Raw genomic sequence first — 24591 nt, 5'->3', positions numbered from 1 at the left:
GCGTTGTTGTGGAAGAGTAGCAACGCATCCGCGCGTTGTTCGCAGGATCAGATGAACCGGCTCCGGAGTCGGGGGGCGGTCCTTCCACCGCGCGGCCATGGTGTAAGTCTAGACCCACACCATCTGTAGCGGCAGCCATCTTGGGAGTAAAGATGGCCGCAATCCGTCTAATAGACCATCTATGCCACAGTGACCATGGTCTCCGCAGGGGCGTGACAGTATGCCCCCTCCGAAGGGCAGGGGCCCCCGGCTTCCCCGGATGATTACGGAAGAATCTGCGAATAAGAGCCGGTGCATGCACTGCAGAGGCAGGTTCCCAGGAACGGTCAGCAGGAGAATAACCTTGCCAGTCAATCAAAAACTGAAGGCGACCTCAAAAGATGCGAGAGTCACAAATATCAGCCACCTCATATTCAGGACCCGACGGGGTAGACACCGGAGGAGGGGGAGTATTCCTTAATCTTGAAAATCGATCACACACATCTTTCTTCAGTTGGGACACATGAAACACAGGATGAATCCTGGACCAAGAAGGGGGAAGCTTGAGTTTGAAAGCAGAGGAACCCAATTTCTGTAAAATGGGAAAAGGTCCGAAATATTTAGGAGACAGCTTGGATGGGACCAGATGCCGTGGTAAGAAACGAGAGGCCAGCCATACCAAATCACCCGCCTTCAGGGAGGGCGCTGGAGAACGGTGTCTGTCCGCAAACCGTTTGACTCTATCCTGAGCCTCAAGTAGCGAAGATTTGGCCGCCAAATGACCTGTCTGGATAACTTGAAGTAGGTTATCCACATCTGGAAATCGTGACAAAGAAGGAAGCCCAGTAGGAAAACAAGAAGGGTGAAATCCATATGAGCAAAAAAAAGGACTGGAACCCAGAGCGGAATGACGGGAGTTGTTGTAGGCAAACTCCGCCAATGGTAATAGAGAAACCCAGTTGTCCTGTGAAGCTGAGATGTAGCAGCGCAAATAGCCTTCCAATGTCTGGTTCAGTCGTTCCGTCTGACCGTTAGTTTGAGGATGGAAGCCAGAACTCAATGCTCGGGAGATTTTGAGGCTTTTACATATCTGTTGCCAATAACGTGAAGTATATTGGGAACCACGGTCGGAGATGATAGTTTCTGGAAGCCAATGGAGCGTGAAGATTCGTGAAAGAAAAAGTTTCGCCATCTGGGCTGCAGTGGGAATGCAAGGTAGAGGAATAAAGTGTGCCATCTTCGTAAAGTAGTCGATTGTAACCATGATTACTGTACAACCATCCGAGATAGGGAGTTCGACTATAAAATCTGTCGAAATTATCTGCCAGGGTCGATCAGGAATCGGCATCAATGATAGGAGACCCACTGGGGCCGACCGAGGGGTCTTTGTTTGTAAACATATGGCACATGCCGACACATAGTCTCTGATATCTCTGCTCATCCTTGGCCACCAAAAATGGCGTTGAATCAATTCCTTGGTATTAGCCATACCGCGATGTCCTGCCATTGGAGAATCATGACAGAGTTGAAGTACCACTCTTCTTAGTTCTTCGGAGGGAATGAATAACTGCTTGTTTCTATAGAAGCATCCTTGAGATGAATTAAGCCTCCAGAGAGTGGCAAACCGAGGATTGGTCTGTATAAATCGGGAGGTATCCATAGCTACCAGTTGAAGGAAGGTGGTGATTTCTTGCAAAAATCTGGCTTTGGGAAACAAGGGTTCGGAACGGAAAGGAGTGGTAGAGTTGTAATCCTTTCTGGATAATGCATCTGCCTTGGGGTTAACTCTTCCCGGTATGAAAGAGAAGATGATATCATAGGGTGAAAAAAAATGGGCCCAACGAGCTTGGCGACTGTTTCGTGTTTGAGAGTATTGTAAGGCTCGGAGGTTGCTGTGATCGGTCCGAACTTCAATTGCATGTTTGGCCCCTAGTAGCAGATGTCGCCACTCCTCAAAGGCTCTCTTAATAGCTAATAATTCCTTTTCGAGGACCGAGTAATTGATCTCCGAAGGTGAGAGTGTTTTAGATAGATAGGCCACAGGACACTCGTCTCCTTGTTCATTTTCTTGCAATAGAACTGCTCCTACAGCATGATGCGAGGCGTCTGATTCTACAATGAACTTCTTGTTTTGATCAGGGGTCAAGAGTATAGGTTCCTTGGTGAAATCTTCCTTGAGACTCTCAAAGGCTATTTGAGCCCTGTCTGACCAAAGGAACTTTACATTCTTCTTAAGGAGAGCCGTCATAGGGAGAATTTTCTCCGAATAGTGGGGAATGAAACGCCTATAAAAGTTGGCGAATCCTAAGAATCTCTGCAGATCTTTAACACACAGTGGAACTGGCCATTCCGTTATGGCAGAGACTTTCCTGGGATCCATGGCAACTCCTTTGGCGGATAGTATATAACCCAAATAAGCCACTCTATCCTTGTGGAATTCACACTTGTCTAACTTGCAGAAAAGATGATTCTCTTTCAGTCTCTGCAAAACTTCCCTCACATGTCGGATATGGTCCGACATGGAAACTGAGAAGACCAGTATATCGTCTAAATAGACAATGACAGTATGTAGTAGGATGTCCGAGAATATGTGATCCATAAAACGTTGGAAAACAGCTGGTGCATTGGAAAGTCCGAATGGCATCACCTTGTATTCATAGTGGCCCAAGGGAGTACGAAAGGCGGTTTTCCATTCATCCCCTGCGCGGATTCGGATAAGATGGTAAGCTCCGCGTAGGTCAAGCTTGGTAAATATCTTGGCACCCTTTACTGCCTCAAGAATATCTGGGATTAATGGCATCGGGTAGCGATCCGGAGTGGTGATTTTATTCAAACCCCGATAGTCTACACATGGTCTGAGTTCTGTTGAATCCTTCTTAGGGATAAAGAACAGTGATGCGCCGGCAGGAGAAGTGGATTCCTGAATGAGGCCGTTATGTAAATTCTTCTGGAGATACTCCTTTAGGACTTCCCGTTCGCGAGCTGATAGTATATACATGCGCCCAAAGGGGATTGGAACACCCGGATCTAATTCTAGAGCGCAATCATCTCTACGATGGGGAGGTAATTCAGCGAACTCTGAATCGGAAAATACTACTTGAAATTCTTGGTAATCTGGAGGAATCTCCTGGATGTTATGTAACACCGAAGTAGTGCCATTCCTTTCTTGGACGGAGTGTGTAGAACAGAACCCCAGCGCTCCACCAGAAAGGCAATGGGTAAGGCAATGTTCCGATCCTAAAAAAATTGTGCCGGCTTTCCAATTGATGTATGGATTATGGGCTCTAAGCCATGGTAACCCCAATATCAAGGGATAATGTGCTGTGCGAATGACATCGAATACGATAGTCTCTTGATGAGAAGCAATCTTCATTTGAATAGGGTTTGTTTGTTCTCGGATAGGACCGGATGTCAATGGACTTCCATCAACAGATTCTACTGGAACAGCAATGGTCTTAAGGGAGCATGGTATATTCTTGTCATTCTTCCAATGAGTGTCTACAAAATTCCCCGCTGCTCCGCAATCAATCAATGCGGGAACCAAAATTGGTTCGGAGGTGCCCCATTCCATTGAAACCTGTATAACAATCATGGGAGGATCGGGAGTCTCTGTGACTTGAGAAGTAACTGACATGGATGAGGAACCTATTATTGGCTCCCTAGCCGCGGTTCCCCATGCGGTTGGGAGGAAGCGTTTCCCTGTCGTTTGGTAGGGGTGATGGGGCAATCCTGTACTGGGTGGTCTTTGGATCCACAATACATACACAAGCCTTTAGCCCTACGTCGATTACGTTCTTCCAAGGTGAGTCTACCTCTTCCACTGGTGATTCCTATCTGCATAGGTTCATCAGTTGGGGTTTTCATAGGACTAGAAGGATGCATAGTCAATGGTCTCACAGAACGATTTCGACGTCGTTCTCTGAGCCTTTCTTGTAGACGGTAGTCCATCTGCATCACTAATGTAATCATTTCCGCTAGGTTGGGAGGTCGGGACACCCTAGACACCTCGTCTTTAAGTTCCTCATTCAAACCCCTACGAAATAGTGTTATCAGAGCATCATCAGCCCAAGAGGTTCCAGCAGCAAGCTGTTTAAAAGAGGTGATATACGACAATAGATCCTGTGATCCCTGTTTGAAGTCTAATAATTGCTCTTGGGAAGAAACAGTGATCTCTTGTCTACTAAACATGGACCTAAGACTGTTCAGAAAGGCGGGATAGGAGTCTAGCAGAGCGTTGTTTGTCACAACCAGTGGTGTAGCCCATGCCAATGCTGGTCCAGTCAAGTTAGCTATCATGTGTCCCACCTTGTCACGATCATTCTGAAAGAAGGCCGTTTTAAATGAAAACTGAACTGTACATGCTTCGATAAAGGCCTTCAGTTTGTGGGGATTCCCATCATATAACCCCCCTGGAATGGGACCGGGAGGTAATTCTGAACAACTAGGTACCCTTCCAACCTGTTGTCTCAAAAAGGCATTTTCCTGTTTTAATGCTTGGACTTCCGCAGTCAAAGACTGGACTGCAGAAACCAATTGCTGCTGTTGGGCTGCGTCCATGGTATCTCCTAGAACTAACGAGTTCTATAAGGTAACCGTTCAGCACCTGGGAAGCCCCAGTATCTTCTTTTAGGCGTTGCTAACTGTAATTCACTGTAATATTAGACTATTCACGAGAAATATGGATACACCAAAAGGTTACCTTAGAGAAACACCAGTCGTTCTCCCTCCTACGTATCCTTCTTCGGAAATGGTTCCGACAGGGGTAGAGAATGAGTGCCTCCCTGAAACCCTTCCTCCGCCTCAAATACAAAGATTAAGGAGGGAAAGGACTCCAGGGAAACCCTCTGGGGAAGAAAACCCTGTGTCGATGGTCACTGGATAAGCGTTGTCTGTCTGGAGAGGTTCTTGGTACCCAGAATATCCGCTGAAGGGGAGCCGTCTGAATAAAGACAGAGGAAAGTGGTAAGTTTCAAGAGGAAAACTAGATAGCAGAATATGGATTGAATATGGATTGAAGAAATGAGGAGTACCTGATTGGAAGGGGGACACACCTATCAAGCTATATTGCAGGTCTTCCGATGAGACGCGGAAAGGAGTAATGCTGCGGATCGGACCCTGTGTATTCCTGCTTCTGCATAGGTAAGATAATGTCAGGTGTCAATTCTGGTCTATTTCTAACCCCCGGATAGACTAAGGACTGGATGTCAATTCTCACGTACCGCACGCCAGGGAGGGAGTCTCACTAGCGATCCGGTCAGAGAGGTTCAGCTCGTAACGATAGAGGCAAGGGAAATCCACTCGAGACTTGGATATCGTGCAAGAGTTGGAAGAAGGATTCAAGTCTGAAAACAGGTGAGTGAAAAGAGTAGAGTTACACAGAAGGAATGACAAACAAAATAGTATGCAATAGATCCTAGTTTCGAACTTACGAAGCGTTGTTGTGGAAGAGTAGCAACGCATCCGCGCGTTGTTCGCAGGATCAGATGAACCGGCTCCGGAGTCGGGGGGCGGTCCTTCCACCGCGCGGCCATGGTGTAAGTCTAGACCCACACCATCTGTAGCGGCAGCCATCTTGGGAGTAAAGATGGCCGCAATCCGTCTAATAGACCATCTATGCCACAGTGACCATGGTCTCCGCAGGGGCGTGACAGCTACCCCCACCTATAGCACCACACCGTCGGACCAATCAGACGCATTTAGTATTTTTTGTTAGAGTTACTTTAACTAATATAAATACTGGCATTGATGTAATGTTTTTTAAGGAGTTTTTGGGTTATTTCGTAGCTTGAGAAATAAACCTTCTTTTCAACTCTTGCAGCCGGGTCTCAGTGCCTCTTTCCCCGACAAGGGGTTGTGCCTGTTGTTTTATTTATTTTTCTCTCACACGTAGTAAGACGGGGGAAAGGCACCTACAGTTGCCACGTATCCCGCAGTATAAAATTTTAGCTGATGGAGAGAAAGGATTGAAAAGTATTGTTTCAGATCTGGTGAAGTTGGGAGTAATTGAGGAGATAACAGGTAGTACATGTAACAGCCCGATTCTTCCGGTATACAAGAAAGGAGGTAATGAGGTACCCTATTGTTTTATAATTGATTTACGCGCATTAAATAAAGTAGTTGATCCCCAATTTGCCTTAGTGCCAGACGTCACTACAATTCTGACAATGATACCTGCCTCAGCGGAATATTTTAGTGTGATTGACTTAAAAAACGCTTTCTTTAGCATTCCAGTAGACAAAGACAGTAGGTATTTGTTCGCGTTCACACTAGGAGGATGATCATTCACATTCACGCGCATTCCACAAGGATACACGGAAAGTCTGAGTATTTACAGTAGAGCATTAAAGGAGCAGCTAGACATGCTAGAATTATCAACAGGCTGTGTACTATTACAGTATATAGACGACTTATTGATCGCTGCAGACACAGAGATTTGTAAAAAGAGCACTGTGTTACTATTGTCACGGTGGGCAGTCATAATTTCGACAGTAAAAATGTCGACAGTCAAAATTTGGAAAAATAAATGTCGAAAACAATAATGTCGACAAACAAAAATGTCAACATTATTTTTTTTCGACATTTATTTTTCGAAATTACTAAAATAAGAAGCATTCATCACAGGTAAGTTATCTTTATTTTTTTTTAACACAATATATTGGTAAAATATTAAATATATCACTATAACTTATCAGTAAAATAAATAATGTTTTTAAATCTAATTATAGTTTTTAAATATAAACTTTTAGATGCATGTAACCACTCAAATAAATAAATAACTGTATTCTAAGTCTAAATTTCATTTTAACATGTAATATATTAAATGACCATTTGATGGTGCTATTGCGCTAAAAATGCATGTATACTAATAACAAAAGTTTGTTTTTGTTTCTTACGCACGGTACGTCCTGCTACGTAACCGTAAGCGCCATTTTTAAAGTTCACTCTCCAAATGCTTCTCCCGCGGTCACGTCTCCGTTAGTTCGGTCTTTGTTTTTTTGGATTTTTTCTTGTTTTCAATACTTTTTCTTGCATTTTTCATTGGATTGACTGGGTTTCCTTGGATGCTTCCTGGAGTCAGGTTTTTTTTCGAGCGGCGTGCTTTTTCGTATGGATTAATACATTTTTTTTCTTGGATTATTGTTTTTTTCGAGCGGCGGCCTTTTTCGTATGGATTAATACATTTTTTTTCCTGGATTATGTTTTTTTCTTGGAACAAACATAAGGATTGCAATTTCACATCCGGATTTACGGATTCTTTCCTTGGATTTTATTTTCTTTTTTTTTACCAAGTCACCGTGGAGGGTGGATATTTTTTTTCCGTTGGTTTGGATTTTCGCCTGGAATCATCAATTTTTTTAGTTTCATTGGAATATTGTTTTTTCGGTTGGCTTTTTCGTGGATCAATTATATGGAATGTAGCTTTACACCAGGATTTATGGGTTTTTCTTGGAGTCTTCACGTATTTCACCGTGGAATCGTGATGACCATCAACTGTAAGTGTTTTTCAACATTTTAAGTTAAATGCCAGTGAATCTAAATAATTTTCCTTGTTTTCCATGTTGAATTTGTGTACTATTTGCATCAATTTACTGTCATAATCTCTGTACTTTTTTCGTTTCGGTGCTTGGTTTGCCAATGATATTGTTTGTGAAATACGTAATTCCTGGTGCTGTTCTTCTAATTTTAAATCCTTTAAAAAATGCCATAAATTCGGATGGTGTGTGTTGAAATTTTTATTTATGCGGCTATGCCAGCCTTCTAATGCGTTATTCGTTCTCGGTGTGTTTTCCATGGTAGCCTGGTAGCAGTTCCACAATTCTATTGGGTATTTTGGTCTGCGTCTGTTTCCACTTCTCGTTAATTGGCCTATCCAGGTGTTCTCAAAGTAGTCCAGTAAATTTGTACAGTCCTCCTCATGATTTTTATAGTATTCACTTTCTATTAAATGTTCGTAAAAAGCAATGACATGATTTTCTGGTATAAAAGCTAAAGCAAAAAGTTTCTTAATGTTAAATTGAAAGCAACTGTCCTCTGTATATTTTGATCCCAAACCTAATTTTTGTATCTTTCGCCAAACACTCTGTGTAAAATGAAAAAAAATCCCTTTACTTTAGTCTCTCTGTACACTGTTGAAAATCCCTTGATCTGAGCTGTTTCGTAATCCATGATTATTGTTTCTGGTTTCGATTCTGGTGCTGTTTCCTTAATTTTATTGTACACGATTTTGTATGTTTCCTCTGGTTTTTTTGGCATCAAAAAGTATACTAGCGGTATTATTTTATCATTTATTGTCAGATGTACTGTGTAAAATTGAAAAAACGGTTGAGGGCATACTTTAAATGTTGCGTCACTGTGCCATTGTTTGCTTCGACTCAGATGCTCAAAGTTATTTGCGGTAGAGAATACTAAGATTTTTTCAGTGTTCATCTCAATTGTGCCATGGTAAAAATTCTCTCCTCTGGCAGTTACCTTAAAAATATCTGGAATTGTTATATTTTCAAATGACATTGGTGGTGGTGGCAGGTTTTCATTCGCATGTTTTGTTCGGTTAATTGTGTGCTGCATTAATTTTTCAGCCGGCAACTGAGCTGTTATATGGGTCGGTAACTGGCCACAAACTTATCTGAGCACAGATCCGCTAGCTTCCCCCTGATATTCAATGGCTTTTCTTTTCAGTTCTGTCAAGGTTTTCCTGATGATTATATTAGTCTGATCAGGCATATGATTGTGTTCTTGTTTACCTTGTACTTCTGATCCGACTGTTATTGCACGTGCGGTACATTTATTTTTTGTATATTCTGCGCAGCGCCAGTAAATCCGTTCTTTTGTCTGAAGTTCTTTATAGAACACGTAACCATTCAAAATGAACTGCTTTCCGCCTTTTTGACTGCTTATGAATTCCACTTTGTTTTCCATTATATCACCTGAAACGATACATAAAATTATTTTTTGTGGTATTTCATACTATGTGTTTTATAGTACATTTTCTTTTCTTTTAATGTTTGTGTGTCTTACCTGTTTTGAGTATGAATGAATTGTAATCTATTGCCTGAAGTACGCTCTCACAAGATGTTCTGTCAGGTAATGACGGTTTTCCACAGCCGTTACTGGTTTCCTGCTACCAAAACAAGGTGCTTTACTCAGGAATGTCACCTATTGTGTTAACCATTTCGCAACCTACTTTTCTCGAGTGTGTTAGACGAGTGGGTGATCACGGGCGAGGGGGAGGGGAGGGGGTGTTGGGATGGTTTGTGATGTAGGGTGAGGTTGGGGGGTTCGGGGGGGGAACCCCCAATAATAAACAGTATTTTTCTTATGTTTATTTATTTCGTGTTATTGCCTATGTTAATTGATCATTTTTTTCGACATTTTTTTTTCGGAAAATTGACTTTCTCCATTATATGCATAGGATGTCGACATTATTGTTTTCGACATTTTTTTTTCGACATTTTTTTTCGACATTATGACTATAAACCTATTGGGCCTCATTACACGGACGGCGGTAAGGGTTAACGGTCACCGTTAATGGCAACGGTGACCGTTAACCCTTACCGCCGTACTACGAGGTCCCTTTGCGGGTTGGAGGATTTAACGCCTGCTTTTTGCAGGCGTTGAAATCCAACCCGCTAAGGGACCTCAGAGCTAATTACGGCACCGCAAAATTGCGGTGCCGTAATTAGCGCCTTCCCCATTCCCATAGAGCCCTATGGGGCAGAAATGGGAATGGGGAAGGGCAATGGCGGAAAGGGGATTTACCGCCCCCTCCAACCTTGGAATGGGGCGGTAAATCCCCTTTCCGCCAAGGCGGTACCGGTAAATTACCGGCATGAACCATGGCGCTAATAGCGCCATGGTTTACCGCCTACCGTGTAATGAGGCCCATTGTCACACCTAGGAGCACATGGCCATAAGGCAAGCCTGAAAAAGTTTCAATATAATCGAAAGGAGGTGGCCTATTTGGGCTACCTACTTTCGAAAGACGGGAGAAGGCTAACGCCAGAGCGCATAGAAAGCATTTCTTGTATGCCTATTCCAAGAACACAGAAAGGAGTCAGGGCCATTATAGGCATGGCTTCTTATTGCCGACAATGGATTGGCAATTTTGCATTGATTGTGAAGCCAATGGTGAATTTGACTAAAAAAGATGCGGTGGTGCCTTTGCAATGCAATGAAGAATGTCAGAGAGCATTTGAATTGTTGAAGATTGCATTATGTTCTGCTCCAGTTTTGGGCACACCAAATTATGAAAAGATCTTTAGACTATTTGTATGCGAGAGTGAAGGATGTGCATTGGCTGTTTTGACACAGGAACAATGTGGAAGAAATAGGCCGTGCAGCTATTTTTCGTCCGCGTTGGACCCTGTAGCGCGTGCACTACCCCGATGTTTGCGATCTGTGGCAGCGGCTGCTGCGTCAGTGAAACAAACAGAATGGATGGTATTGGGGCACACTTTAGTCTTGATGGTGCCACATGCCATAGACGTTCTACTTAATAGAACACAGACGCAACACCTCACCTCTGCTAGATTAACTAGATCCAAATTATGAGGTGTAGCATGTTAAATCCAGCAGAATTAATGCCACTACCCACGAAAGAATTTGGTAATGATGAATCACCTCCCCATGATTGTTTAATGGTTACTGAGGAAGAAACGAAGGGGAGAGTTGATCTAACAGACACCCCACAAGAAAAACCAGATGGAGAGCTGTTTTGTGATGGCTCTTGTTTTTAAACTACCTGATGGCACATCAACTGCCGCCTATGCTATTACTACACTGGAGAGTATTATAGAAAGCAAAAGAATCCCCTACAACTCGGCACAAGCCGCAGAGATAATAGCCTTGACAAGAGCCTCTGAGATTTCCGAAAACCTCAGTGTAAACATATACACTGATAGCCAGTATGCCTTTGGCGTAGTCCATAATTTTGGTCGACTTTGGGCTGAGAGGGGGTTCTTGACATCGCATGGGGCCAGAATTCAGCATGGCCCTTTGATTGTGCAATTGCTGTCTGCACTCACGTTTCCAAAGCACCTAGCAATAGTGAAATGCGAGGCGCATAAGAAAGTGACCTGCAAAGTGGGAGAGGGAAACGCATTTGCAGACAGAATTGCGAAACAAACTGCCACTGATCTAACTACTAAAACGATGACAGTACAGTCTGAGGAAGTACCCTGCATGATAGAGGATGGGATTGCCACTGTGAAAAAAATGCAGGCAGAAGCCACGGTCGATGAGATACAGGGGTGGGCTGAGGGCTCCGCAGAACTAGATCTAGAGGGGTGCTGGGTAGATAAGCAGAGCAGGAAGCAAGTTAAGTTGGGTGGACGCATTACCTATAGCGCTACTATGTATGCGCATGTCTGTACAAGCTAAGACTGGGCTCTCCCCATATGAAATAGTCATGGGGAGGCCGGCAAATGTTTGGTGTGCACCTCAGCCTAAGCGACTATGCGAAGTTGAGCATCCCGTGTTTAGTACTTATTGTGGCCTTTTAATACAAAAGTTGCGTTTGATTCATCAGCAGGTGCAGTAGGCATTACCCGTGGGGTATACTGGTCCGGGGCACACAGAAACAAAAACAAAGATCCCGCTGCCAATGAAAGACTTGCCTGATCAAGACAGCCAGAAAGAAACAACAGCTCCAGAAACGAAAGAAGCTGCTACCAGTCCATTACCGCAGAATCTGCCTACTTCTGAAGTGCAACTTGAAACAAAGCCTGGAAAGATTGCTATAAAGGAGGAAGGGGGAAAAGTGCCCCAACATCGGCCAGCAGAATCTGCGTCACTGCCGGCCGACACAAAGCGTGTACCACTGTGGCACCCAACAGCATCTATCATTGTGCCACAGCCTGAAACAAAATCTGCATCACCGTTGCGGCGCCCGCAGCCACTTGCCCTCTCACCACAGGCGCCTGAATTTGAGCCTGGAAGTGCACCGGCACTCTTCGAGGATCACACTGTACCAGGAGCTAGACGGTACAACCTTCGACTCTGAAAGAAGGAGTGATCAACTCTACACTTTCTTGTTTTTTTTTTTCCATCATTGCCTCTGGTTCCCATCACGAATGGAAAAAAAGAAGGAACTGGAGGTCTAGAGGAGAGAAGCGTGAGGGTTGTGCAAGTCGGGCAATCCAAAAATCACGGCTCCTTGGTGCTATTATAACAATACATGTGTCAGGAACCCGAGCGGACAAGCGGGGCGCACATGGTATAAAGGCAATTGATAAACTGCTCTGGAGTCTTTATGAGCAACATACGGATGTATGATGATCTTGCCTAAATGAACAAGCAATCCAGGCTACGTAAGACTGGCAGACTGAACTAATAACATTTATCGGGCTATTGACATTCGGATGAGTGCAATACAGAAGGATACCACAAACAGCCTCCTCCTGCACCACTGCTGATAATAAGTCCACTATAAAGACTGTAAAGTTAGGGAAGACGCATGGTAAAAAGAATTGTATGCTGATCTCAACAATAGTAATGTGCATAATGAGTATGATAGCACCAATTATAACAGCATTGATACTATGGTATGTAGAGGCAGTGCACCCATTAAACATGCTTTTGCCAGTAATTATTATTTCCACTACTGAAACCCGGTCCATGTAGTATCCTATACCCTGTCCCCAATGGAAGAACAACATAGGGAAGGGTATGGGAATAACACTCTATTGTTGTTAATGAACAAGACACACTCAGTTTTAAGGAAAAACAATTGTGGGTATGTGCCCATTTACCCCAGCACGGGGGAAAAGGAATAGGGTGGTACGTACAGCCATTACTCCTAAAACCTGAATGTTATACAGCCCTAAGTACATTATACCATGGGAAATGGAATAAAACTGATGTGGCTCAGATAGACAGAACAAACATGAATGAATTTGAAGAAATGTTAATGGAACCTATTGGCTGCTCGATGTTTTGGAAAAATAAACCAACAGCACCCACAGTGGTACCCGAAGATAAATTTCATGGGCCTTATGAACCATTAACTTTAATCACGTTCCGCATGAACGAAGAGAGAAGTAAAGACGCAGTGCCCCCTTCCTACATAATAAATTACAGACCTCGGTCTGTTCCATGCTGCTTGAAAAAGAAAGGTTCATTTAAAACAGGAGTAAGCACTAGATGTAAGAATCTAGCGTACCTTGAACGAGGCGAGGAACCAATATATATAGGTGATCCAGTATATTTCATATGCGGAGACAAAGCTTATCCCTGGTTACCAAGAAATTGGGGAGGGATATGTTATTTGGGTATTCTGTTTCCGGGGGTGTTTCTCGCAGAGACGGCAGAGATAGCCAAACTAGCGAAACAGAAATCGAGACAACGACGAAGTACTGCAGGAATGATTGCAGAGGATATAGCTAAATCACTTATGCCACCATGGGGCGTAGCAATAAACTCTGTCCAAATACGAAAGTTGTCGAAAGTGTTAGAAGAAACAATAAATGGGACAACGGACACATTATATAATATGACGTTGGAGGAGAAAGGGATTAGATTAATGGCACTTAATGGCACAAAATAGGATGGCCCTCGATGTAATCCTGGCTGATCGTGGGGGAGTTTGTAAAATCGTGGGGTCCTCATGTTGTGTATTTGTAAACGACTCATCACCCACAATCTTTGAAGCAATAAAAAAATGCATGTCCTAAATTCTGAACTCCATTCCATGAACGACGGTTGGGGAATAGGCATGGGTTCCTGGTTTTGGGAAATACTGCGCTCATGGGGTTGGAAGTTGATTGCAATCCTGGTGGTCGTACTTGGGATATTCATAAAATGTTGTTGTTGTATACATTGCCTACCAATAATCTGCACAGAGATAAGTGAGGAGTGCATACATATGGTAACGAAGAAGCACGCTACTCTAGTTAGTGCAGACGAGACAAGAACAATAAAAGAATCAATGGCCATAAACATTGATGGGAGTGAGAATGCTCTCCTTACAGCCCCCCTTCTCCGAGCCCTGTAGAGCGTGTCGGCTCCCAGGACACGAATAGCAGCTAAAAGATAACAAAAGGCTAGGAATGTGAATCTTCCCCCGTATGTAGCTCACTCGCAAGAACAGAAGCATTGTGTTCTGTTCAACAAAGAAAGATGTCTCAAAACGTGCAATGTCGGGGGCGCTGTTGCGCTCAGCGAAGATGGCCGCCTGATTCACTGCTCCGTCCCGTGTGGCACTTTCTATCTGTAATATCTCCTGTTTGCCCCGACACTGCGTATAGCCGACCCGCGACGTGGGTTACTGACAGGGCCGGGAGTCTACCACGCGAGTTTCGCCCGCTGGGCTGCCCCTGCTGCGGAGTTACAGCCCGCTGTGAGAAGTGCGGAGGCGGATGCCCTCCGGCCTCCGCGCTCGGCTCCAGGAGTTCCCGCCCGAGTTCCGCAGCTTGCGGCCTGCTGTGTGGGGGAGGGGCGCTCCATTCGCCCTGCGCGGCTCGCTCCGGCGTGGGCCGGCCGGCACCGCGACCTCTTCCTCCTCACCACGCTGGATTCAAGAGCGACCTGCTCCGCTGCCCCGTCCTGGGCGGTGTGCTGAACGAGGGTTGAGTGCGCATCGATCCGGCTCTGGGTGGTGAGTGGCCCTGGCCCGATCCCCTCCGCGCCCGCCACACAACAGCGGTCCCTTCCCTCCTTAAGCCATCTGGCTGTGGCAGTCGGTTTGACTACCTTCAATACTGTCACAACCTCAATTTTCTCCCACCGATCCTCCCGGCTGTTGGGCCTATTTCTACGATTGTTCTAGGGCCCCGGTCCCCTCCACTTGCTTTCAACGACCTGCACCGAGTGCCACCCGTCTTACTGCCTCATACAGGGTTGCTCCCCTGCACTACTTCAACACCTATGACCCCGGCTTCTTGTGCCTCTCCGGCTGCTCATTGCTTCTTGGGCCCGGACCCCCTGCGAATTTCCTGGGTCCGCCTGCTGTTAACTTGCTCCTGCTTGGATTGACCGACCCGGCGGGCCCCCGTCGGAGACGCCATATTCCTTCCTTCCTGGTGCTCGGCTCGGCCTCCGCTCATACCCCGCCTGCTCGATCCTGGTACCTTCCCTGGTGGCCATATCCACTCTCCTGCTTGATCTCCGGGACTTAAATTTATCCCCCCTCCGGCAACATGTCGACACGAACCGGCAAGAAGCAATCCTCTATCAATATTTTCACTAAACCCTCGGTGGGCCCCGGGGCGGAGGCACCTACACAGGAACCTTCCCCCCCACTCGCGCTGGAACCATCCGACTCCCAGAAGATGACGGAGTTTATCCGTGAGGGGTTTACCACAATTCATAGCAAGCTGGATGACATGAATGGCACGATATCCTCTATTAAAGCACATATGGAGAGAACTGATGGTCGAGTGGCCGAGATTGAGGAACGTGTGAGCACCGCCGGGCCTGGGTTCCCTCCGTGCGGAGGTCTCCACACTATCCGCCCGTGTTACCGAGGTGGAGAAGAAGAACGAGGACCTTGAATCTCGCTCGAGGCGCAACAACCTTCGCATTGTTGGGGTGCCGGAGGACGGTATACAAGAACCCATGGAGGATTATGTGGAGGGTATGTTACTCCAGCTCCTGGACTCCCCAAAACTCTCCCGCAGTTTGCGATCGAGAGAGCCCACCGTTCACTCACGGCGAAACCCAAACCTGGAGCACCTCCACGCCCGATCATAGCCAGGGTTTTAAATTTTCGCGACCGTGATGCCCTCCTCAGGGCGGCGAGGGCCAAGGGGGACCTTCTCTTAGGCGCAGCCAGGATCCACCTATATCCGGACTTTTCGGTGGCTGTTCAGCGGGAACGCAAGACCTTCCTGGCAGTAAAGAGGAGACTACGCGAGCTCCAGGTTAAATATGCCATGTTATACCCCGCCAAACTGCGTATCGAGCATGCAAACCGCGTTTACTTCTTCACGCTGCCTGAGGAGGCCTCCAGGTTCATAGATGAACACTTTCCCGGCTGAAATGTACTCGTAACAGGCGCCACCACTGCCTCGCCACAGCTTAAGATATCTGATGAACGAATGTCGTTATATCCTGCCTCAGAACTTATCTGGACTTCTGGTATTCTGACATTACCTAATGTGGTTCCCATGAGACCACTTGGTCGCACCTGTAACAAATAATGGTGTCATCTTTGCTGTTTCTCACTACTGTTATTGCTCTGACTCATTGTCCTAACGCAAAGCGGCCGGGCTAATCCCGTTAAATTGGTTCATTATATGTTTACCAAGCATGCCCCTTCCCCCAGGGGACCTCCCCTGGATGGGAATTGATATTAGTGTCTGGCATTATGTTTATCCTAATATTGCCTCATGGTTCGGAGCTTCGCCGCCAGGCCACTTCACAGGCCCCCCAGGCGTCGATGCCATTGTGTTGGTTTTGGTTGTTGGGTTATGGGGTGATCATCCCTCTGTTTGGGGGAGGGATGTGGGAGGGGGAGGAGGGAATGGGGTTATATGTTAAAAAAAAGCTTGGTATTCACAGAGAAGGTTGAGTCCGAAGCACCACGGTCCCGTCGGCGATACAGATCTGCCCGCACTGGGCGCCGTCCATGGGGGGCACATTTCCATCCACCCGTATTCCTCTATGGCTACCCCTGGAGGGTTGAGTGAGGAAACCTTGACATTTATGAGCTGGAACGTACGGGGGCTGGGTAATTACAAGAAAATGTGGCTATTACAACTTCAGGCCGAGTGTCACGGGGCTAAAATCCTGTTCCTTCAGGAGACGCATGCATGCACAGAGTATTGTGAAAAATTTGCTAAAACATGGGGTCCACAAAGGTACTTCACCACCTACTCTACCCTGAGCCGCAGGGTTATGACCCTTATTCACAGGAGCCTTAGATTCATCCCCACTGCTACGATAATTGATCCCCTGGGCAGGTACGTGCTACTTCATGGTACCCTACAGAACAGGGAAGTTGTCCTGCTAAATATATACGGTCCCAACATTGACGATCCCGACTTTTACACACACCTTATAACTCTCTTAGATGACTTCCCTCTGATACCGATTCTCTGGGGAGACGATTTCAACACGATATTCGACGTGGATCTTGATAGATCTGGCTCCAGACCCCATCAACTCTCCAGAGCTGCATATACTACACTTTCCTCCCTTCCCCGCTTAGCCCTGTTTGACGCATGGAGGCTCCTTTATCCCAACTCCCGCTCTTATTCCTTTTATTCCTCGGTTCACGATTCCTTTTCCCGGATTGACAGATGGTTGTTATCTGACGGTCTGATAAAGACCGTGTCTGGTATGGCAATCCTCCCCAGGACCCTATCTGATCACTCCCCAGTGACTGTCACCCTATGTTGGGGTCCAGACCGGGACCAAACCAGACACTGGAGAATGAAGCCACTTTCTCTCCTCGATCCGGTCCTTAGCTCAGAGATGGAGTCGACGATCGAGGAGTTCTTCGAGATCAACACCAACTCCGTGTCTTCACAGTCCACTCTATGGGAGTCCTTTAAGGTCTATATTAGAGGCATTGCCCTTTCCAAGGAAAATGGTATCCTCAAAACTATTTGTAGGGAAATCGCCGAGAGCGAGGCCACATTATCTGCGCTGGAGACCCAGTACACTCTAGATCCAACCCCTGAAATCCTTGCGTTAATTGGCACGGAATTGGACACCTTTCACTCGCTTGCAGACCGCGAGCTGAGGTTTCTCGATAATCCCGGGCGGGCAAGTAGGTATGGTGAGGGTGAACGTCCTAGCCGTCTCCTAGCTAGACTTCTCTGCCGCGAATTCGGTGCCCCACCCATTCCCGGAATCGAGAGGCCTGACGGATCCCTGGCCACCTCCCCTGGAGATGTCAATGCCAAATTCCTTTCCTTCTATCAATCCCTATATGCACACTCGGACAACGCCACTACGGCAGAAATTGATGCTTACCTTGATAAACTTCCCCTTTTGGTCCTTTCTCCCGATACCATCGGATCCCTTGAGAATCCATCCACCCCTGAGGAGTTCTCGGAGGCTATAAACTCCCTATCTTCGGGCAAATCCCCAGGATCGGATGGTATACCTGTTGAGTTTTATAAGCACTTCAAATCACTCCTACTCCCTCGTCTGGCTGCACTTTGGGAGGAGTCGGTGGAGGTAGGCCAGTTCCCCCCCTCACTCCGCGAAGCCACCATAACAGTCCTACTAAAACCCAATAAATCCCCTACTCAATGCGGCTCTTACCGTCCGCTTTCATTGATCAATTGTGATGTCAAGATTTATGCAAAATTACTCGCTCTACCTCTTGTGCCCTTCATGCCACATATCATTCACCCAGATCAGGCGGGATTCATCCCAGGCCGTTCCACCTCCCTGAATTTGAGACGCCTTTTCAACATTATAAGTAGAGTAAGCCCGGGTGTGCACGCGGTGGCCGCGACTCTCGATATGCAAAAAGCTTTTGATTCGGTCTCGTGGAGCTATCTCTGGCGGGTACTTGACAAATGCAAATTTGGCCCCACCTTTGTCTCCTGGGTCAGGCTACTGTACTCCAACCCCGTGGCCAGAGTCCGTACTGAGGACCGTTGTTCCCCCCTCTTCCATATAGCTAGGGGCACTAGACAGGGTTGCCCCTTCTCACCCTTAATCTTCGCTGTGGCAATGGAGCCGTTTGCTGACATGCTTCGCCAAAACCATGCGCATAGGGGTCTACGTACAGCTGGTTCCTCAGATATAGTCTCTCTATATGCTGACGATGCTCTCCTCTATATTCGCTCCCCCGAAATTAATCTGGCCCCAATACTGAAAGATATTGCTCTATTTGGACGTATCTCTGGTCTCACGGTGAACTGTTCTAAATCAACCCTCTTTCCGCTCACTCCCAGTACACTCCCACCTCCCGATACCATAGGATTCGCATGGGCCCAATCTAAATTTACTTATTTGGGCGTAGTGGTGTCCCGTCACACTGAACGGGTCCTGGAGGAAAATTATCAGTCATACCTGGCAAACCTTACAATAAAAATACAGGGCTGGAACAAACTTCCGATCTCACTGGCGGGTAGGATAGGGGTACTGAAGATGGTGGTACTTCCCCAACTCCTGTATAGATTTGCTAATATTCCGCAGTGGCCGGGAGCTGACTTTTTTCGGGCATTGACACGCACCCTTAATACCTTCCTCTAGCACTCTGGCGCAGTCCGCCTTAAATTCAAGACCCTTTCCGCCCCAATGGAAGCTGGCGGCTTTGGGGCACCAGACTTCCTTAAGTACTGGCTGGCGGCACAACTCCAACACACTGCGCACTGGTTCAATATATCGGCCCCCCCCATGTCAGACTAGAAAGGCTATCAGTCAGTGACCGTGACATTCGATCTCTCGTGATCAAACCTATGCCAATGGTATCGGACTCACTGGATCCAGCGACATGCACATCCTTGGCCTTATCCAAATCTTGGCAAATACTGGGCATCGCCCATCCCTTCCACGGTAACTTCCCAATTTGGAATTTCCTTCCGGAGGTCCCACGAGTCCCTCCCTCTGTGGTTCGTACTTGGGCCGAGGCGGGTTATGAATTGTTGCGGGACATATTCGAACAGGGTAATTTCATAGAATGGCCTGACCTCCCGGCTCCCCTCAGACGGAGACCCTCCGTTTGGCTCCAATATTCGTCCCTCCGTAGAGTACTCAAGCACAAGTACACGTGTTTTCCAGCACTGCCACCTGATGAACCTGCAATCACCGAACTATCCTCACCTGTCCCCTTGAGGGGCAAAATCTCCAGACTATATACTCTGCTTCAAACCAGATCACCCCCCACATTCCCCAAACTACGGCGCTCCTGGGAGACAGATCTCGGCCTCGAGATGTCTGATGAGCGTTGGACCCATATGTGTGTACGTATCCAAGCGGTCTCCTTCAACTCCCGATTCAAATGAATTCAATTTAAGGTGCTCCACAGGTACCACTACACCCCGACCAGGCTACATCGCATATCGGGCGACTCCTCCCCTACGTGCCCTAGGTGTGGCTATGATGATGCTGATTATATCCGCATGATCTGGTCTTGTCCCCGACTCACTCAATTCTGGACCTCAGTGTGCTCCACTATGTCGTCTATCCTCGAATCCCCCATCTCCCCATCCCCAATGAAATGTCTATTTCACGATTTCCCCGAGCTCCACCGTGACTCCAGAAAACTGGCTGGCCTCTGTATGCTACTAGCTGTGCGCACAATTCTACTTCGCTGGCTTCGGCCTACCACCCCTACTCATGCACAGTGGCTCAGGGCAGTTACGTGGGCCTCCGACACCGAAGAGTCCTGGGCGATACAACAGCCCGCCCATTCCAGACCTAGAGATATCTGGCTGAAGTTCCGCTCATTCATGTCTTCCACTGACTCCGACTCAGATCCAGCATCCCCAACTCCCTATCCTAGTTCATCCTTAGGTGGTCCTTGAATTATTTTCCATCTGCCTATGTTCCGACCTTCCATGTGTCCCCCCATGTGCATATGTTGATTCTTTTTCCTTTATGTGCTTCGTTTATACAAACTATATGTATTTGTGCCGATTGCACTGTTTTGTTTCCATATGCCTTATTTATACTCACCTGTATCTGTGTTGCTGAGCTGAATAAATAAAAGTAAAAAAAAAAAAAAAAAAAACTTGCAATGTTGTATATTGTTGCTAAAATAGATATTTGAAGGTGTCATCTTCGTCATATTCATTGAAAATGTCTATCATCAAACCAAGTTCAAAGAAACCATACAAAGGGCGGTGTTAGACGTGTCACAGCTGATTGTAAGACATGCATTTTGTATATATGTAACTGTTGTATGTAATTCGCTCTCTTGCGTCCCACGAGGTCCAGAAACACACATCGCGGGGCGTGAGACCGAGTTGGCCAACTGAGACTATTTTTGCTTGCAATAAACCCTAGCTTTTGGGAATACAACCTCGTGTCTGGCGTATCTATCTTGTATGGTGATTTGCCTTGTTTCCATAACACGAGGGACCCCTAGGGGCCCCTTTCACTGCAGGTATCTTGAGCAATAGCTAGAAAGCCAGAGGAACGAGCGTAGCTCAGACATATTCTGCGGTCTCGAGGCAGTGTTGAGCGCTGCTACTTTGTCATGGTCAGGTCGCATGCCTCGTTCAGAAAAGAGGTGTCCGAAAATTCTTAATGAGCCCTTGCGGAACACGCATTTGTTTTTGATCATTGTCAGCCCCGCCACCTCAAGCGCTAAACATAGCCGGTACAGTACGGCATCATGTTCCTCTGTGGATCTTCCAAAGAACAGGACGTCATCCGAGTAATTTAAGCAGTTAGGGATGTGTCGTATGACCTTGTGAAATTCGTCCTGAAAGATTTTGTGTGCAGATGATATTCTGACACTGAGTCGTTTATATCAGAATAGGCCCATATGTGTCAAGAATGTGGTGATGTATCTCGACTCAGGGACAATTTCTAGCTGGTGATATCTCTTTGTGAGTTCTAGTTTCGAGAACACCTTTGCTCCGTGGAGTAAGTGAACCATGTCTGTGATTCGAGGCACCTGATGTCTCTCTCTTTGTATCGCCTAATTTTCCCTTCTCATATCTACACATAGCCGGATCGACCCTTCGGCTGCTTTTTTGGGGACCGGTACTATGGGGGATACCCACGGTGTGGGCTCTATGGCGGGTTCAATGATGTGTTGGTCCAATAGTTTCTTGAGTTCGTCCTCCACCTGTTTCTGTATGTTGACTGATATGCCCCGATAGTGTTGGGCTATCGGCTAGACGTCGGGGTCTATATGAAGTTGCATTTTGCAGTTTCTGAGCTTTTGCCGAGCCCTTTGAACAGTTTTGTGAATGTCCTTTCAATATCCAAAAAAAAGGTCAGGCCGCCCCTCTGCAAGAAAGAACACGGCACGATAACCTGTCCTGTGGGAATGTACCCACTCAGAATCTTCAGCCACATGTTTTACCTCACTGTACCTTTCACAAAGGAGGACTATCCATTTGCATATCAGTCTTTGTCCTGCACTCTTGAGCAGTCCAGCACTGAAATGCTAGGCAATCCTCCTTTGAACAAGAGTACCAAACCAACAGCAACCCCAGACACGTGTTTCTGCTTAGTCGGGGCTCATCAGTGAGGTGGAGCTGTGCCTCTCTGAGCACAGTAAGCAAGGGGTTCACGTCTGGATAACTGTAGGTAACTTAGGGTGACCAACCCCAAGTTCCTTTTAACTTTAAAAAGAGGTCAGGGCGCCCCTCTGCATGAAAGAACACGGAATGATAACCTGTTCTGTGGGAATGAACCCACTCAGTCCGCAGCAACATGTTTTACCTCACTGTACCTTTCACAAAGGAGGAATACCATTTGCATATCAGTCTTTGTCCCGCCCACTTGAGCAGTCCAGCACTGAACTGCTAGGCAATCCTCCTTTGAGCAAGAGTACCAAACCAACAGCCACCCCAGACAGGTGTTTTCAACTGGTAGGCGACGTGTACCAGCCCCATGTCTACTGCGGTCTTGAAGCTGAGGATACACCCACTGTTGGTCTCTGTCTTGAGCACGTGAAGCTGGAGGGGTGCTGCATGTGCTTTGCATGAGCAGACTGCTGATATTACTCCTCTGCATGGCCGGGGTGTTGTGGACCCATACAGGTAGATGTCTATGGTCGACGGTTAGCTTTGGGGCTGTGGGAGCCTGTTGTATGCCTCCACACTTAGGATGTTTACCATCGTCGATGAGGAACTCAGCAGGGATGTCATTAATGTGCATGATCAGTGTTGGGCTATGCTCCTTAGCCACATAATTGTTCAGCGTCCATATGTAGCCCTTTTTCCTCTGATCATCTTTGGACGATACAGAGTCACTGCTTGGCGCGGATCGTACTTCTATGTAGCAGACATGTCACCTGGAGCACCACTGTCTGTGTCCGTCAGATGCTTGTTGACTGCAGGGGTATGATCTGGTGCTCTTGAGGTCATCCAGCCTGTATCTTCCTGTCTCACTTCCAGTCCCGGCCTCGTGTGAGCTTGCCTGCGTGGCTCTCTACCTCTCTTACTATGGAATGGCATCCACAGCAGGTCTCTATGCTATTGTTCCATTATCTGTAACTTTCGGGTGACCCCTTATATCTCTGACCCCCATTTATGCTTTTTGTTACTTTCATAGGACGCCCCATGTCGGCTTTCCAGCTCATCCACCTGGCTGTGGATGTCTAATCTCTCCCGCCTCCAGCACTTCTCAGTGGATGTCTTGTATCTCTCCCCTCCAGCTCTGCTCCCCGTACTCTGAGGGTATGTCTCGTATCCTTCCCCTCCAGCTCTGCTCCCGGTACTCTCAGGGGTTGTCTCATATCTCTGCCCTCCAGCCCTGCTCCTCGTACTCTCAGGGGATGTCTCGTATCTCTCCCCTCCGGCTCTGCTCTCTTCTGCTTCCTCACCTTGAATCAGCTGTTCTGCACGCTGTGCGCATTTGCGGTCCCTACTTCAGCTGAATCCGTGTTTCTCCCGAAGGTAAGCCACTGGGGCTCACATCTCCAGCATTGGCCCCAATATCATGCCAATAATTTCATTCTGTGTGCGAGCGCTACTGTTTCTGAATTGTTTGCCGTGGATGGAATGCTCTGCATAATTGAAGTGCTTTGTTCACTATGGTTACGGAATGCTGTTTGACCGTTTAGCACTTGTTTTTTTAACCTGGTGCCTGACAATTCAAGGGCACCTCTGTTTCATCCCATATGGCCCTGTGGCACTCGGCCACATCCAAGATGGCGGCTCGCTTACTGCATTGAATCCTGCTGCATTGACTTCCTGCAGCGAGCACGCCCCATTGGCTACTTCGTTTTCTTCTTCAACCAATGGGGGCACCGGCAGTGCGGAGCCGGCCCTTCCTCAAAGGCCTGCATCTAAGGCCCCTGTCTTCTTCATGTCCGCTACCAGAATGCTACTTGAGGTATTTTCTTGTCACCCCTGCATTCAAACTTCCTTGACGCTGCGACCTCACTCTACCTTGAAATCTGGACTTCCATAACACTTCCTCCATAACTATGGGTACATTCCCTACTCTTGGCACGTTTCTACCCCCTTGTGCCTCAGCCCCCCTCTCTGCTTGTCCCCCATGTTTGAACCTCTGATTCCACTGCATGTTCACACCCACTTCTAACTTCTGTATCTGGGTGCTTTCCAAATGTGGCTGTGTTTTCATGTATTTAGCTTAATTCAGATTTGGCTGTGTTTTCATGCATTTAGCTTAATTCAGATTTGGCTATGTTTTCATGCATTTAGCTTAATTCAAATGTGGGTGTGTTTTCATGCATTTAAGCTTAATTCAAATGTGGCTGTGTTTTCATGCATTTAGCTTAATTCAAATTTGATTGTGTTTTCATGCATTTAGCCTCAATTCAAATGTGGCTGTGTTTTCATGCATTTAGCTTAATTCAGATTTGGCTGTGTTTTCATGCATTTAGCATAATTCAAATCTGGCAGTGTTTTCATTCAGTTGGCTTAGTTGCAATCCTCTTTTTTTGCCTATCCTTACCTCTCTTTCTATCCTTTTTCTCTAACTCCCCCCTGGTTGCCTGTATGCTTGCCTGTTGTATCTCGCCCCCCCCCTGTTTGCTTAGATGTCTGCTTATTTAAATCCCTCTTCTTG

At 46.7% G+C, this 24591-nt stretch overlaps 1 protein-coding gene across 3 annotated transcripts in view; it reads right to left on the bottom strand.

Annotated features, from left to right (window-relative positions):
* LOC138521884 (E3 ubiquitin-protein ligase TRIM39-like) overlaps positions 1–24591 on the bottom strand; it is a 167729-nt gene that overhangs the window by 136853 nt on the left and 6285 nt on the right. The window lies entirely within an intron of this gene.

The sequence above is a fragment of the Ambystoma mexicanum genome, chromosome 13 (assembly GCF_040938575.1).
Source record: "Ambystoma mexicanum isolate Mex_15411 chromosome 13, UKY_AmexF1_1, whole genome shotgun sequence".
Lineage (NCBI taxonomy): Eukaryota > Metazoa > Chordata > Amphibia > Caudata > Ambystomatidae > Ambystoma > Ambystoma mexicanum.
The sequence above is the reverse complement of the archived record's forward strand: the minus strand, read 5'-3'. Positions and strand labels throughout refer to the sequence as shown.